This window comes from Jaculus jaculus, chromosome 18 (genome assembly GCF_020740685.1).
Source record: "Jaculus jaculus isolate mJacJac1 chromosome 18, mJacJac1.mat.Y.cur, whole genome shotgun sequence".
Classification (NCBI taxonomy): domain Eukaryota; kingdom Metazoa; phylum Chordata; class Mammalia; order Rodentia; family Dipodidae; genus Jaculus; species Jaculus jaculus.
In genome coordinates, this window is record NC_059119.1 from 13,304,718 (window position 1) to 13,321,799 (window position 17,082).

Genomic DNA, 17,082 nt, shown 5'->3' on the forward strand with positions numbered 1-17,082 from the left:
CATCTCCCCTCCCTGGGGCCAGAAGCTCCCCCTACCCTCATCCGGAGGGCGTGGGGATGCCAGCAGTGCCCAGCGAGCCCCCGGAGCTGCAAAGTCCCGAACAAAAGACGCACAGAGGGGTCCTGGCCAGCTCAGCTCCCGGGGGAAGGCGGGTCCCCCTCTCTCCCTCCCTCCTCCCCTCCCTCCCCGGGGCTCCTCCCTCCATCCTCCCTCCCCCCCCCAACTCCCATCCTCCCCGAGAGGGCAGCAGCCCCCGGGGCTGCGCCAACTTCGCCAACGGTCCCCAAGTTGCCGGGTGCGCCCGGGGTGTGGGATCTGGGTGGGGTGTGGAAGGCAGCGAGGAGGAGGAGGAGGAGGAGGAGGGCGGGGGGAGGGGGTGCTCCCCGGGCGTCTTGGCCGCGGTTCAGGAATCCGCCGCCCGGCGGGAGCGGGGAGGAGAGGCGCGGGCTGGACCGCTCGCCGGTTCGCGGCGCAGGACGGCGCCCGCCTGGCGCTGCGCCGCTCGGGCCGAGCGGACCGGCCGCGCCTCCTTCCCTCGCTAGCTCGCGGCGTCCCGGGGTCGGGGCGGCGGAGTTGGGGGCGGATGCTGCTCGGGCTGGACACCCTCCGGGAAGAATCGGATCGGCCCGCGCGGAGGAGGAGGAGGAGGAGAAGGAGGAGGAAGCTCGGCGGCCCGGGTGAGTGAGTGAAGCGCAGGAGCCCCGGCACCGCCTCCCCGGGGGCCCCGTGCGCCTTCCGCGTCCTGGCGCGCGCCAAACTTTGGAAGGAGAAGGGGACCTGGCGGAGGATGGGAATTGTTGCCGGTTAGATTCTCATCTCTCTGACACACACACACACACACACACACACACACACACACACACGGACGCACGCACACCGTGACCATCAGCACACCACCAGGAACACACAACTGCAAAAGTACTTTCCTGGGATCGTGCGGGATTGGGGTGGGGGGGGTGCGGGAGGCTAGGGTGTTGAAACCAGACTCATCTTCATGCTTTCAAGTTATTTATTTATTTTTTTTATCTTATTGTTAATTGATTTTTGCTGCCCTCGCAGCTCCCTCCACCATGAAAGAGAAGGCCCTCAGAAGTGGCCACTTCTAAAGCCCAGGGGAGGACGAAGCTACCTGGGGCCTTTAGAAAGTCGTGGCTGGGATCCCCTGAGGCCCAGGAGTGGCGATGAGAAAGCAGACATTCAGTGGGTTCTTTGAGGGGCCCGCAGAAGCGGATTTGATGTGGAAACTCGGTGTCTGGGTGATGTCTTGGGTGTGTGCAGCCCTTCCGGAGGCGAGGCCCCGAAGACTGGAGCCCGTGATTCATGAAACTCTGGTGTGCTGGGGAGGCCAGCAGACTGCATAAGGCCCTTGCTGGGCGGTGGTGGTGGCTGGATCTTGGAAGGAAACACGCGCGCGCACACACACACACTCACACACACACTCACAGACAAGCGTCCACTGAGGGATTTCCAGGGGTACTGGTGGGGCGATCCCAGCCCTGAGCTTTAGACGTCCATGGAGACATGGGTGTAGTTAAGACTCCAAGGTGAGGGCGAAACAAGGCCTGTTTGCAAGACTGGCTTTCTTTGCACCTGAAGCTCTGTTTGATGTCTGATGTGTGGAATGCTAGCCTGAGGATGTTCCAAGGGTCTCCCTGTAGTTCAGGGCAGTGCAGGACACGGCTGTACTCTGTAAGGGACTGTTACCCTCCATGTCAGCAACAATGAATAGGTATTAGGAACCTGCTGTGAGCCCAGCCCACTCCAGTGGGCTTCAGCCAGGTTGAAATGGGGTTTCCTGAAGAGGAAGAGGCCCTGTCGGGCTGCAGAGAGCCCTGCTTCATGTGGTTGGATAGGTGCCCCGAGCGCTGTGTGCCCCTGTGCCTGTGGGCTGGCATTAGGGTCTTGAGCCTCTCCGAGGTCTCCCCCCACTTCGTCCCCTCCCCAGGGGTAACTGGAAAGTTCCATGTCTGTATCTGGCTAAGCTGAGGGTGGAGTGGGTTTGGGAAGTGGTGTGCTCTCTGACTGTCTCCTAGGGGGTGATGGGGGGGTGCTCTGAGGTGGAGGGGAAGAGTTCATTCCACACCCCTCCCGTGCCTGAGCCACGGGAGCAAGTGGGAGCAAGAGAAGAAACAGGCTGGTGAGCAGGAGCTGGGAGAAAGACTTCCAGCCCAGGACGCGTAGAGTGAGGGGATCTGTTCTGCCCTTGCTGGCTCCTGCTGGCCTGGCTGGAAGTGGGTGTCGCAGAGAGCCTAGGAGCGGGGTCTTGGCTCCACTGGGCAGCAGGTGGAGGGGCGGTCACAGCGTCTGTACTGAGTGTCTGTGCCACTTCCAGCTGGCGCAGGTTTCCCCGAGGAGCAGAAACAGGCTCGTTCCTAGAACTGGGATCACCAGCTACATACGGGGACTGAGGAGGCTCAACGATGTGGAGGTGGCCAGCCCTGGGGGGGGGAAGGGGGTGGACTGTCGTGGAAAAGAAATGTCATTCCCCTTTCTGTTCCTGAAGAACTCATGACTGGGAGCAGAGTGCTCTCCAAGCTTCTCAATGCCAGGACCAGCAAAGCGGGTGGGCAGTGCCAGGGACTGGGGCCCGTGAGGAGACAGAGAGGTGACCTGGACGTGGCTACCCCCAATTCCAGGTAGACAGCTGCAGCCAATCTCTGCTTGTATCCCACCCACCCACCCCCTTTTTTTTTTTTTTTACTTCATAGGCCTTCCAGAGCCAGGGCCTCTGCTGGCATTGTCCCTGAGATTTCCATGTCATCTCCTTTTTAGAGATTGGGAAACTGGCCCTCTAAAAAGTTAAGCAACGCTTCAAGAGGGATAAGGAGATGCTTCACTGGTTAACAGTGCTTTCTTGCAAAGCCTGCTCATGTGGGTTCAGTTGCCCAGTGTCCATGTAAAGCCAGACACACAAAGTGACATGTGTGTCTGGAATTGGTTTGCAGCATCAAGAGGCCCAGGAATACTGGGGCTGGAGAGATGGATTAGCGGTTAAGGCACTTGCCTGCAAAGCCTATGGACCCAAGTTCAATTCCCCAGTATACACATAAGCCAGATACACAAGGTGGCGCATGTGTCTGGAGTTTGTTTGCACTGGCTAGATGGCCTGGCATGACCATTCGCTCTCTCTCTTTCTCTCTCTGCCTCTTTCTCTTAATCAATCAATAAATAAAAATTAAAAAATAGCACATGCGTTTAATCCCAGCACTAGGGAGGCAGAGTTAGGAGGATCGCTGTGAGTTCAGAACCGCCCTGAGACCACATAGTGAATTCCAGGTCAGCCTGGACTACAGTGAGACTCTACCTTGAAAAAACAAAATAAATAAATAAAGAAGTCCTGGAATACACATACTGTCTGTCTGTCTCTCTTTATGCACACCCTCCCAACAAATAAGTAAAAGTATTAAAAAAATAACTTTCAAAATTGCACAGCTTTCTCACATATACATGCAGATAAATAAATAGTATTTTTAGCTGGGTGTGGTGATGCACACCATTATTATTATTATTATTATTTGAGAGCGACAGACAGAGATAAAGAGGCAGACAGATAGAGAATGGGTGCGCCAGGGCCTCCAGCCACTGTGAATGAATTCCACATGCATGTGCCCCCTCGTGCATCTGGCTTACGCGGGACCTGGGGAATCGATCCTTGAACTGGGGTCCTTAGGCTTCACAGGCAAGCACTTAATCACTAAGCCATCTCTCCAGCCCCAGATGCACACCTTTAACCCCAGCACTCAGGAGGCAGAGGTAGGAGGATCACTGTGAGTTCAAGGCCACCCTGAGACTACATAGTAAATTCCAGGTCAGCCAGGGCTAGAGTGGGACCCTACCTAGAAAAACCAAATATATATGCAGTTTACTTATCTATTTGCAAGCAGAGAGATGCAGGGGGTATGGCAAAGGAAGTCCAGATCCATCTGCCACTTTGTGCATCTGGCTTTACATGGTTACTGGGGAATTGAACCTGGGTTGTTAGGCTTTGCAGGCAAGTGCCTTAACTGTTGACCCATCTCTCCAGCCCATAAATTTTGTTGTTGTTTGAGGTAGGGTTTCACTCTAGCTCAGGCTGACCTGGAATTCACCATGTAGTCTCAGGCTGGCCTTGGATTCATGGAGATTCTCCTACCTCTGCCTCCTGAGTGCTGGGATTAAAGGTGTGTACCACCACACCTGGCTGATTTTTTTTTTAATTTTTTAATTTTTATTAACATTTTCCATGATTATAAAAAAAAAATCCCATGGTAATTCCCTCCCTCCCCTGATTTTGTTTTTTTTTTTTTTGAGTTTTGCATTTTTTTAAATTTTTATTAACATTTTCCATGATTGTAAAAAAAATCCCATGGTAATTCCCTTCCTCCCCCCCCCACTTTCCCCTTTGAAATTCCATTTTCCATCATATTACCTCCCCACTGATTTTGCTTTTTAAAAAATATTTTTGGGGCTGGAGAGATGGCTTAGCAGTTAAGCGCTTGCATGTGAAGCCTAAGGTCCCGGTTCGAGGCTCGGTTCCCCAGGTCCCACGTTAGCCAGATGCACAAGGGGCCGCACGTGTCTGGAGTTCGTTTGCAGAGGCTGGAAGCCCTGGCGCGCCCATTCTCTCTCTCTCTCCCTCTACCTATCTTTCTCTCTGTGTCTGTCACTCTCAAATAAATAAATAAAAATTTTAAAAATATATATTTTTATGGCCGGACGTGGTGGCACATGCCTGTAATCCCAGCACTCAGGAGGCAGAGGTGGGAGGATCACCATGAATTCAAGGCCATCCTGAGTCTACATAGTGAATTCCAGGTCATCCTGGGCTAGAGTGAGACCCTATCTTGACCCCCTCCCCCAAACAAACAAACAAGAACAAAGCCACACAGCTGATGAGAAAACAAGGAAAGATTTGAACCTGGAGTCTGACTTCAGAATTGTACTGACTTTACCATGCCAGGCTCTGTAGATGGTTGGTACCAGGTATCCATGGCAACAACGTAACAACACTGGTGCTACTTCCTAACCTGCTGCTGGGGCCTCTGACTGCCTCCCTGTCATTTCTCCGCACTTTCTGCGGAGCCTGGGTTGTCCCATGGGAGATGGGACTCAAAGGTTGGGTGGGTGCACTAAGCTTCTGGAGTGAGGAAATTGGAGGTTTGGGGGTGAGTGCAGGGAGATGGTACGTTAACTCTTGGAGCTGCACGTTGGGCAAATTTCCAGTCACCCTTTCTCAGGAGGGTCAAGTCACCCTGGCCCCATCTGTGCTTCTTCAAGACGCACCCTGCAGAGGGCCAGCCGTCTGGCACCACTGAGTATAGGAAGACGTGAGCTCCTGTGGGTGCCCAAGCTCATGGAGCTGGGGGTCGCAGCCACAGGGCCTCTGGAGCCCCTGAAAGGAACCTAGGCCGGGAAGCTGGGTTTCCTGTTTGTCTAACCTCTGAAGGCTAGGAAGGGTCACTCTAGCTGAGGTGGGAGAGATTTTGTTGTTGTTGTTGTTTTGAGGTAGGGTCTCTCTCTCTCTCTAGCCCAAGCTGATCTAGAATTCACTATGTAGTCTCAGGGTGGCCTCGAACTCGCGGCGATCCTCCTACCTCTGTCTCCAGAGTGCTGGGATTAAAGGCGTGCACCACCATGCCCGTGCCCAGCTGAGATTCTTGTTTAAAATTATTTTTTTAATTAATTAATTTATTTGCAATCAGAGAGAGAGAATGGGCACACCAGGGCCTCCAGCTGCTGCAAAGGAACTCCAGATGCGTGAGCCACTTTGTGCATCTGGCTTTATGCAAACGCTTCAACCACTGAGCCATCTCACCAGCCCCTACTCAGAGATTCTTAAACAGGGTCCATGGTTTGGGAAAAAAAAAAAATATAGGAAGTGTGGTGGGACTCTGGGACAATGGCTCAGTTAGTGAAGCGCTTCCTGTACAAGCATGAGGACCTGAGTTCAGATCCCCAGCCCTCACATAAAAGCTGGGCTTGGTTGGGGAGATGGCTCAGCAGTTAATGGGGCTTGCTTGCAAAGCCTGCAGGCTTGGCGTTCAATTCCCCAGCCACATAAAGCCAGACCAGCATTTGTTTGCGGTGGCAGAGACTCTGGCTGGCATGTGCGTGCGCATGCACACACAGACACACACACACACACACACACACACAGAGCTGAGCTTGTAATCCCAGCACAGGGGAGGTGGAGACAGGAGAATCCCAGGGCTTGCTGGCCAGCTGGTCTAACTGAAGGGTGAACTTCAGGTTCCCTGTGAGACCCCAGGACTGGATTAAAAACTGGCTGGGGTATCACAGGCCTGGAATCCTAGCACTTGGGAAGTAGAGACAGCAGGATCAGGAGTTCAAGGTCCTCCTCTGCTGCATAGGGAGTTGCAGGCTAGCCTGGGGCTACGCGAAACACTGTCTCCAAAACAAACAACAGCAAAATGTGTATTTAAAACGCAGTGGAACGTGATGGAGGAAGACACTCAGTGGCGACCTGTGGTCACACACGCATACATGTGCGAAAAGGGAGAAAAAAGAAGTCAAATGTCTGTGCCGCTGGTGCGCCCACCCATATCACCCACCGCCACCGTTCTCTCACCAGAATCCCACCTGGGTGAGAGCCAAGAGCCCTCAAAGGTTCCGGAGTCCTCTCCTAGCTCGTGGCAGAATGGGCACACTGTCCAGGAAGCGTAGTGGGAGACTGGAGAGCAAGGGCTGTTCATCTTGGTACCCTTGGCTCCCTCCCAGGGCCTGGCATCTGGGGTGGGGGGCAGTCTGGGGAAGGTTGCCAGGTGATGGGGGGCCTGGGAGGGCCTGTGCTGGGAAGTCGTACTGCACCCCGGCTGGCTGCGGGTGCCTTAGTTACCAGGGGGCTGGTGCTCAGAGAGTTCTGGGGCCTCGTGGAGTCACGCAGTGGCAAGAGAGGCGGCTCTCTGCTTCACTCCTTAAACAGAGATGACTTGTTCCCTCCTGCCTTCTCCCAGGCCTAAGGAGAAGATAGGGAGCTGCCTGTCCGGTTCTGAGCATGCGGATCCACAGCTGAGTGTGGGTGGGGGAGAGTCCGGACAGGCATCTGAACCTACCGGCTCAGGCATCCTCAGTCGCCATTGCCCCAACCCCAACTCTGGGCTGGCAACTTCTGGCCCCCAGCCAATGTGGAAGGAGGGGGTGGTGCACCATGGGACCCCGTGAGCCAGACCCAGCTCTCTCGTGGTCCCTCTTTTTTTAAAAAAAAAAAAAATTGTTTATTTATTTATTTGGGAGACAGAGAGAGAGAATGGGCGTAGCCTCCAGCTGCTGCAACTGAACTCCAGACACATATGCCACCTTGTGTATCTGGCTTACAAGGGTCCTGGGGAATTGAACCTGGGTCCTTCAGCTTTGCAGGCAAGCTCCTTAACTGCTAAGTGATCCCTCTAGCCTTCGTGGTCCCTCTTGTGTGCCCCCATTTATTGACAAAGATGGCTGTGTGCTGAGACACCAGGGTTTCTTTGGGCTCTGGGAAATTCTCCGCTGGGGCCAGAGAGGACTCTGAGAGAAGGGTTTGGAGGGAAAATGGAAAATCGGCAAACCCATTCCCAACTCAGTGTCACTCTGAAGGCCACAAGTAAACAGCTACCCTTGGAGCCTGCCTGGGATGTTTTTTCTTGGCTTTGGCAGGTTTCACCTACCCTTCCCCGCCCTGCCTTGCCCCGCCTGGCCTCGCCCAGTAAACTCTGAAAGCCTCAAAAGCCGAGGAGCGCACCCGCTGCCGGCCAGACCTCGTGCAGGAGGACTGGACACTGGTGACTGAGGTCAGGCAGAACTTGTGGGACAGATGGTCATGACCTTCCCAGGCTCCGAATCAGCTCTGTCTGGGTGAGTTGGTCCTTAAACAGAACTGGGAAGCCGTATGGTTGCCAGTTTGACTTGGATGGTGGAGAACGGGTGTGTGGGTGGGGGGCAGGGTGCTTTGGACATCTTGCTTCTTATACATAACTGGGGCTGGGGGTTCATGCCTCCAAGATGGGGCTCACCTGTGAAGGAACCATCAAATATCATGCATTCATTTCCTTTGTGGTTTTGTTGTTGTTTTGTTTTTTCATGGAAGGGTCTCACTCTAGCCCACTATGGTGACTCCACTATGGAGTCTCAGCATGGCCTCAAACTCATGGTGATCCTTCTACCTCTGCCTCCCGAGCGCTGGGATTAAAGACATGCACCACTACGCCTGGCTCCCTTTTTAGGTTTTAAAAAAATTTTTTCTTATTTTTATTTATTTATTTGACAGAGAGAGAGAATGGGTGCATCAGGACCTCCAGCCATTACAAAAGGCCAGATATATGTGCCACCTTGTGCATTTGGCTAATGTGGGTCCTGGGGAATTGAACCTGGGTCCTTTGGCTTTGCAGGCAAACGTCTTAACCACTAAGCCATCCCTCTAGTCCTTCCTTTGTAGGTTTTTTCTTTCTTTCTTTTTTGGACTAACAGAACTGTATGCTTTGGGCTGGAATCTGTTAGCTCAGGCAAGGATAGTGGTGTGAGGTCACTGATGGCTTTATAGGACCCAAACACTGATGTATGTTTCTGTGAGATAGGAAGCATGCTTTTTGAGGACAAGTCGTGTGTGTGTGTGTGTATGTGTGTGTGTGTGTGTGTGTGTGTATGTCTAACTGAACACAGCAAGCAGTGAGAAGGGGAGACAGGCTTCAGCTTCCCAGTGGATTAGACAGCCCTGGAGCCCCACCTCATGGCCAGGGAGAAGCCCAAGGGCCCTCCCGTGTATGGCTGTTCTGCGTTGGGTCTACAAATCCTGAAACCCATGTGGAGCCTAGGAGAAGGTCCCTGCCTGAAGGCTCTGGGTCCTGCCACGTAGTCCTGCTATGCCTAGGCTTCGGGAGAAGGAAGTCGTGGGGTGAGTCCCACATTCTGTAGACCTTCCCCCCGTATTGGAATGGAATCCAGGGCCTTGTATATCCTAGGCAAGCTCTCTGCCTCTGAGCCACCACCACAGCCCCGTCCTGCAGTCTTGGCCAGAGACGGATTGGTAAACGACACGACCACATACAGACCAGCCCCAGGAAGAAACGCACACACATACATGTGTGCGCACACAGATGAGCTCTCCCACGCAGATGTCACAGTAAATGCCAGACGTGTAGATCAATACCTTTAAATGCAACATTTAAAGACATAGGTGCAGGCATATACACTTGGATCCTCAAAGTCGAGGAGGACATATTCATTTAATAGGCAATTTTGGGGATGATTAAGTGTTACTTAACCTGGTCTTTGTTTCCCAGGCTATAAGAGAGAGAGAGCAAGGCAGAGAGCTGGTAACAGTACCCCACCGTGGCCTACTATTGTGAGTTAAAATATGCAGAGTGTTTAGAAGTGGATGAACAAAAAAAAAAAAAAAAAAAAAAGCCAGGCGTAGTGGCGCACGCCTTTAATCCCAGTACTCAGGAGGAAAAGGAAGGAGGATCACCGTGAGTTCAAGGCCACCTTGAGACTCCATAGTGAATTCCAGGTCAGCCTGAGCTAGAGTGAAACCCTACCTCAAAAAACCAAAAAAAAAAAAAAAAAGAAGTGGATGAAGGGAGTGTTGGGTACATATCCTTCCCTGTTATCTACTACACACTCCCCGTACGAGCTATCCACAGAGCTGAGGGTACAAGACATCTCGGGGATACCCACGATGTGTCTGTGAACAGGATCTATCTTCTACAGTCTGTGAGGCCCTGTTGTCCAGTTTGGGAGGAGCACTTCCCTGTGCTAGACGCCCACTAGCATTTCTTAGGAAGACAATCATGCCTTCCCTCGGGAAGCTCGTTATTTTAAAAACATGGGAAGTAACTCCCCTGAGATCAGAAATCTACTAGCAACAGTTTTTAAGCTGGGAGACCTGGAGGTCCCGGTCTTGCAAGGGAAGCAGCTGAGGCTGAATGCAGACAGGTGTGCAGGCCTCACTTCCATTTGCTGGTCTACATTTGGACCTCCAAGCGGGTTTTGGTTTTGGGTCATGGGGAGGTCCTCAGGTGGGCGCCTGTGACGGCGTATCGGTTCATCCTTGTCATCTCCCACTTGAGAGGCAGAGGCAAGAAAATCAGGGATTCAAGGTATTTTTGAATAGAATAGATAGTTCAGGGACAGCCTGGGTTACCTGAGACCCTGTCTCAGAAGAACAGAAAGAAGGGGGCTGGAAAAATGGATTCACGGTTAAGGGACTTGCCTCCAAAGCCCAATGATCTGGGTTCGATTCCCCAGGACCCACGTAAGCACAAGGGGGCACATGCACCTGGAGTTCATTTACAGCGGCTGGAGGCCCTGGAGCACCCATTCTCCCTCTCTCTATCTCTCTCCCCCCTTTCTCTATCTGTTTCTTTCTCTCTCTCAAATAAATAAGAATAAAATTTAAACAATTAGAAGAAGAAAAGAAAGAAGGAAGAAAGGGAGGGTAATGTAAGGAGGGAGAGAGAGAGGAAGTAAGGAAGGTAGGGAAGAAAGAAGGAAAGGAAAGGAAAGGAAAAGAAAAGAAAGGAAAGGAAGAAGGAAAGAGGCATATAGCTAGATGTTGAGAGCATGCCTCCAGGCTGATGAGCTTTGGGTCCTGAGTGTGAGCTAGCATGTGTACATGTGAGTGAGTGTGTGTGTTTACAGGGACACACCCAAGCCCCCCCGGGCCAGCCACCCACTACTACCTGAGACAGCTCTTATCCTCCTCCTCTCTTCCTTGTCTCCTCCCTCCCCAGCTGCTTCACCATCTGCAGGGTTCTGGAAAGCACCAGCGTGTCAGAGCCAGAGCAGCGATATCTGAGGAAGCATTTTGAGAACCAATGGGCCCAGCCCCCTGGCTATGACTGCGGCTGATTCTCAGCAAGGAATCTCACAGCCTGGAACACAGTGCCACGGGTTAGGCTGGCTGTGGGCTTTGGCTCCCCTCTGGAAACATCCAGGAGGCTGAGAGGCCTGAGTCTTGGGCCTTCAGACCAATGACTGATGCCCATGTCTGAAGAGGCCCCACATGAGAAAACTAGAGCCTGTGTGGGTCTCCAGGAGGAAGTCACCTCCACAGACATCAGAAGCCTCCTGGGCACCCAGCTTGGAGAGCCAGTCCATTCTGGGAAATGCCGTCTCTTCTTCATGTCGCTAAGTCCTTTTTGCGCCTGCCCATGGTGTCGGGGGGGCAGGGTCCACAGCACTGCCCCAGCCCCTTACCGCACCCCCTCACTGGCTTCTCATGAAGCCCCTGAGGTCGTCACCCTCGTTTTACAGGCTAAGCTGCTCGTGTTCATAGCTGGCAGGCGGCAGAGCCGGGACTGTAACCACTGCGCTGCACCACCTGTGTGTGTTTCCATCCAGCTGTGGTCACACGCAGAGGAGGTGGCTGGTGGTGTGGTTGGGAGGCTCCGGGGATGTGGTGTCACACGTCCCGCTGTGGACACAGCGTGGGAGAAGACCTGACCTGGCACCCACTGGCATGGGTGTCACCTCCTCCTGGAAGCCTGGCTCGTGGTCCTGGTCTTGGTGCCCGCGTGTGTCCCACTCATAGCCTTGCCTGGTGGTGGGAGAAACCCACTGAAGCCCTTCATTTGTCTTTCTAGAAGTCATGGGGATCTATGTGCTGGAATCTTTTTTCCTTTTCTTTTTATTCATTTCTTTATTTGAGATAGAGAGAAAGAGGCAGAGAGAGACCGGGAGCACCAGGGCCTCTAACCACTGCAAATGAACCCCAGATGCATGCACCACCTCGCGCATGTGGCTTACGTGGGTCCTGGGGAATCGAACCAGGGTCCTTAGGCTTTGCAGGCAAATGCCTTAACAGCTAAGCCATCTTCTCCAGCCCCATTTTATTTTCTTTATGTGATGACAGAGGAAGAGAATGGACGCATCAGGGCCTCTAGCCACCTCAGATGAATTCCAGACTTATGCATTACTTGGTGCCCCTGGCTTTACATGCGTACTGGGGAATCGAACCTGGGTTCTTAGGCTTTGTAGGCAAGTGCCTTAATCTCCAGCCCCCATGTATTACATGCTTGAGTCCAGGTTGGTGATAACAAGTCTTATGCTGGAGAGGTGGGGAGGGGGCCACCTTTGAGCCAAGCTGTGTGAGGACTTGGGAAGGCTCTGTGAGGGAAGCCCGAGAACGTCACAGACATGAGGAAGTTCAGACGAAAAGTGGGGGTGGTGAGGGGTCCAGATGGACAGAGCAGTAGTTTGGAGGAGAGAAAGAGGTGGCGCAGGGTGCAGCGTGGTTATCCATGCACGGTCTAGAGCCAGGCTGCCTGCCTGGGAACCCCACTCTACCTGACCGCCTGTGTGCTCGGGGCCACATGCTTAACCTCTCTGCGCTTTGGTTTTGTGACTGATGGTACTTGTCACATGGGGGTGATATGAGAATAAAATTGTATTGTACAGCACTCAGAGCAGTACCTAGCACATAGCATCAGACAAGCTGGTCTAGTTTATAAACACTGTGTGTGTGTGTTGTTTTGATCCTGGGAATGGGATGTGCGCGCGCACATGCACACACACACACACACACACACACACACACACACACACACGACGCATCTATATACATATACATACATATCTATATATCCTCCTTTCATATTCTCCTTTAAACAGCTAGAAATTTTATTTAAAGTAATGGTACTGGATCAGATATGCTTCAAGGGAATAGCAGTCTACTTGAACTAGAATACCCAAGAGCCTCCATATATCCCTTTGTAGCACTGACTGGCTTAAAACTCACCATGTAGACTAGTCTTGAACATGTGGCCATCCTTCTGAGTGCTGAGATTATAGGCAAGTGCCACACCTGGTTCTCTCTCTCTCTCTCTCTCTCTCTCTCTCTCTCTATATATATATATATATATATATATGCACACACACACATACACACATACATATATATATATACACACACATAGAAAGAGATATATATATACATACATACATATATATGTATCAAAGTATATATATATGCACATATAAATACATACACTACATATATATGCTTGTCTAGCATATATGTGTGTGTGTGTGTGTGTGTGTGTGTGTGTATGTATATAACAGATAGAAAAGTAAATTGATGCCATATCAGAGCAGTCCCTGGAAACTATACTCCTGCTCTGTGCCAAGTGTTTGATGCCCTCACTAAGCTCCAATCAATCTGGCAAGGGTGTTATCAATGTTCCTATTTTCCAGATGGAGAAACTGAGGCCCAAAGAGTTGGAGTAACCTTTCCAAGGTCGCTTAGCCTGAGGGGATTTAGGCCGACCTGACCCACCCACGGGTCTTCCCTCTCAGTGGAGATTAGAGAGGTTAGCCAAGATAGCCAGAGGCTGTGCCCAAGGCCAGGGTCCAGCCAGGGACAGAGTAAAGAAGCTGTAACTGTGGGTCCCAGGGCAGGAAGGTGACAGGGGAAGCCAGGCCAGCTCAGAGGACAAGGTGGCCTGGAGGCCATATAGCACACAACTCACCATTCATAGCCGGGAAGCCATTGAGTCATTGGAGGAAAAACTGACATCAGAGTCTCCCTGTCTGCCGCCTACCTGCCAATCCGCCCTCTGTGGGCATCTGTCCCCAGTCCTGCGAGGGGCTCCCACTCCCAGGGGGCAGGGGCAGGGCAGTCCCTCACATCCTGTCTCAGGCGCCCCCCCCGACCTTCCTACCTCTTCTCCGACTATGTGATCACACGCATGTTCCATCATGCCCGGCTTCCATACCAAGCTTGCGTGTGTGTGCACGTATTCACATCGGCGCACTTTGTGGGGAGTGCATGCGTGTATGGAGGCCAATGGTCGACCTCAAGATCTTTCTCCCCCCAGGCTCTTTCCACCTTATTCTGAGACAGCGTCTCTCGCTGAACCTAGAGCTTGCCGATTTGGCTAGCCAGCTAGCCGGTGAACTCCAGGCTCGGATCCCTGTCTCCACCTTCCCAGGGTTAGGGTGACAGGCATGTGCTGCCGTACCTGGCATTGTACCAGGGCACTGGGGATCCAAACTCAGGTCCCAGCCGGGTGTGGTGGCGCATGCCTTTAATCCCAGCACTTGGGAGGCAGAGGTGGGAGGTGCCGTGAGTTGGAGGCCATCCTGAGACTCCCTAGAGGTCAGCATGAGCTAGAAAGAGACCCTATCTCAAAACAAAACAAAACTCCCTCCAGACATAAAATGGCCTGGATATCCATGACCTCACAGTGCCTGACACTACCTACACAAGACCATCATGAGGGAAGGAAAAGATCACGATATCAAAACAAAAGAGAGACTGATTGAGAGGGGGAGCAGATATAATGGAGAGCGGAGTTTCAAAGGGGAAAGTGGAGGGAGGGAGGGTATTACCATGGAATATGTTTTATAATCATGGAAGATGTTAATAAAAATTGAGAAAAACAAACAAACAAACAAACAAAACTAATAAGAAATCAAACAAAAAGAAAAAAGGAAAACCAAATTCAGGTCCTTGTGCTTGCTTGACAAGCGCTTTTTCCACTGGCCCATCTCCCCAGCCCCACACTGGGTTTTTAGAGCCACTTTTTTCCTTTGAGAATGGCATCTGCTGTCCTGCTGGAGTCCTTGTGTACAGTGAGAGGGTGGCTGAACTGTGTGCCCAGCTTCAGCCGTGTCTTCAAGGGGATTCAGAAACTGGTAAACAGGTCCCGATTCCCAAGGATACACATTGAGCATCTGAGAACGCTTCGTTGAAGCCTCCTTGGCAAAGGGCTGTATTAGCGGTCTGATTGCATGAAGGCCGTAGTTCCGTTTTGCAGATGCACAAAACGAGGTTAGGGGATTTGCCCACAATCACACAGCCAGCATTCACACCTGTGGTCTTCTAACTCCAGATGTGCGTTTAGCCACAGTAGCAGGTGGGCTCTTTGAACGATGCCCGGGACACTGAGCACTGCAGACGGGAAGTGCGGGTAGCGCCCATCTCTGGGTGGGTCTCAGCCCTGGGCTTCCTGGAGTCTAGAACCATGTAGGAGGTGGCCCAGAGCATTGGCTCCCGTGGGCAGTCTGAATTCTGTGGGTGCGGCCGTGTGGTGTGAGAGGTGTCTTTAGACCCCAGCTGACTCGTTTCTGGAAGGAACATGGGGGATTAGAAGGGTTCCTGTCCCCGGTTTCATGGGCCAGACAGGAAAGGAGGGTGAGTCAGGCTGGGGCCGGATGCCAGCTCCCTTGGCCCAGGCTGTGGGCACAGGATGCCAGGCCGCTGCAGCTGCTGTCACAACTCAGAGCTCTGCTCCTGATGCCTAGAGCCAGGCAGTTGGGGTGGGACAGGGGATAGGGTTGGGGGGAGACGGAGTGGTGCTGGCTGTGAACGGAATGGCTCCCTTGCAGCCTTTGCAGGGCGGGAAGGATCCTGAGCCTGGGAGAAGTTTCTGGCTACCTGGACTCCTGCATCTGGAATAACTGAGACCCAAGTTCTTTCTGTGGAGGGAGGAACAGAGGGTCACTTTCTTCCTGGAGGAGGCTGGAGCCAGCCTCCTGGCCTGTTTGACTGTCAGTTCTTACACTTCTGAGTCATTCTGTTAGTCGCTGGGCACCTGTGTTTTTATGCCCATGACTGTCTGGGCACAAAAAAAAAAAAAAAAAAAAAAATCTCTCATTTTTTCCTGAAGCTCTTCAATGCTCTACAGGCTTTTGGGGCAGGTCCCTTCTGTGCCCCCTGGCACTGCCTTTCTGCAAAAAGGGCCTGGGGGCTTGGAGAGATGGCTTAGTGGTTAAGGTGCTTGCCTGCAAAGCCAGCATTTTACTGACTGAACCACCTCCACAGCCCCTAAGCTTACTATTTCTTTTCTTTTTTTCCCCCAAGGTAGGGTCTCCCTGTAGCACAGGATGACTTGAAATTCACTCTGTAGACTCAGGGTGGCCTCAAACTCACAGTGATCCTCCTACCTCTGCCTCCCAAGTGCTGGGATTAAAGGCGTGAACCATAACATTTTATCATCTTAGATATTTTAATTAATTAACTTATTTAATAGAGACAGAGAGAGAGAGTGAAAGAGAGAGAATGGACGTGCCAGGGCCTGTAGCCACTGCAAACGACCTCCAGACTCATGTACCACCATGTGCAACTGGCTTACGTGGGACCTGGAGAATCGAACCAGGGTCCTTAGGTTTCACAGGCATGTGCCTTAACTGCTAAGCTATCACTCTATCCCTGCTATTTCTTTCTCTCTTTCCTTCTTTAATTTTTTTTGTTTATTTATTTATCTATTTACTTGAAAGTGATAGATAGATAGAGAAAGAGGCAGATAGAGAGAGAGAATGGACGTGCCAGGGCCTCCAGCCACTGCAAACGAACTCCAGATGTATGTGCTACCTCGTGCACCTGGCTTATATGGTTCCTGGGGAATCAAGCCTTGAACTGGGGTCCTTAGGCTTCACAGGCAAGCGCCTAACCACTAAGCCACCTCTCCAGCCCTATTTCTTTTTTGAAACATTCCCACCTACCAGCTGGCTCCCAGCCATTTTGTTGAGATGAGAATTCTAGAATGCTCTATAGTGTAACACACTTCTTGGGAATGACTTTGGCCTCTGCACCTGCAGCCTAGCTTACAGACATCGCTCCATTTTATTTATTTATTTATTAGCAGAGAGGGGGAGGGAGAGAGAGAATGGGTGTGCTGGGGCCTTTAGCCACTGCAAACGAATTCTAGATGCATGAGTCATCTTGTACATCTGGCTTTACATAGGTACTGGGGAATCGAACCCACGATTGTTAGGCTTTGCAGACAAGCCCTTTAACTGCTGAGCCATCTCTCCAGCCCATCACTCCATTTTTGTCTTCATGTCATCCTTGTCAGATGTGCATTGCTGTCCCCAGTTGACAGAGAGGCAAGGCGTGGTGGGGCACACCTGTAATCTCAACACTCAGGAGGCAGAGAGGTAGGAGGATCGTCATGAGTTCAAGGCCACCCTGAGACTACAGAGTGAATTCCAGGTCAGCCAGGGATAGAGGAAGAACCTATCTTGAAAAAAAAAAAAAGGGCAGGGGGAAGAGGCCAGAGAAGTCAGCAGGGCTTGCATGTCACACAGAAGGACCTAGGCGTTGTCACTCTTCAGGCTCAGAGGTTTCTAACCCTTGTGGCCAGGCTTCCCAGGGTTAGGTCCCTGTGTTTG

The 17,082-nt window shown here is 52.0% G+C and overlaps 1 protein-coding gene across 1 annotated transcript in view; it reads left to right on the top strand.

Annotated features, from left to right (window-relative positions):
- The first annotated feature begins 553 nt into the window (after positions 1-553).
- The window catches only part of Chst3 (carbohydrate sulfotransferase 3), a 44,685-nt gene continuing 28,156 nt past the window's right edge, over positions 554-17,082 (top strand). The window contains exon 1 of the mRNA XM_004657897.2: positions 554-677. The gene's annotated coding sequence lies outside the window, so the exon portion shown is untranslated. The remainder of the gene's footprint in view (positions 678-17,082) is intronic.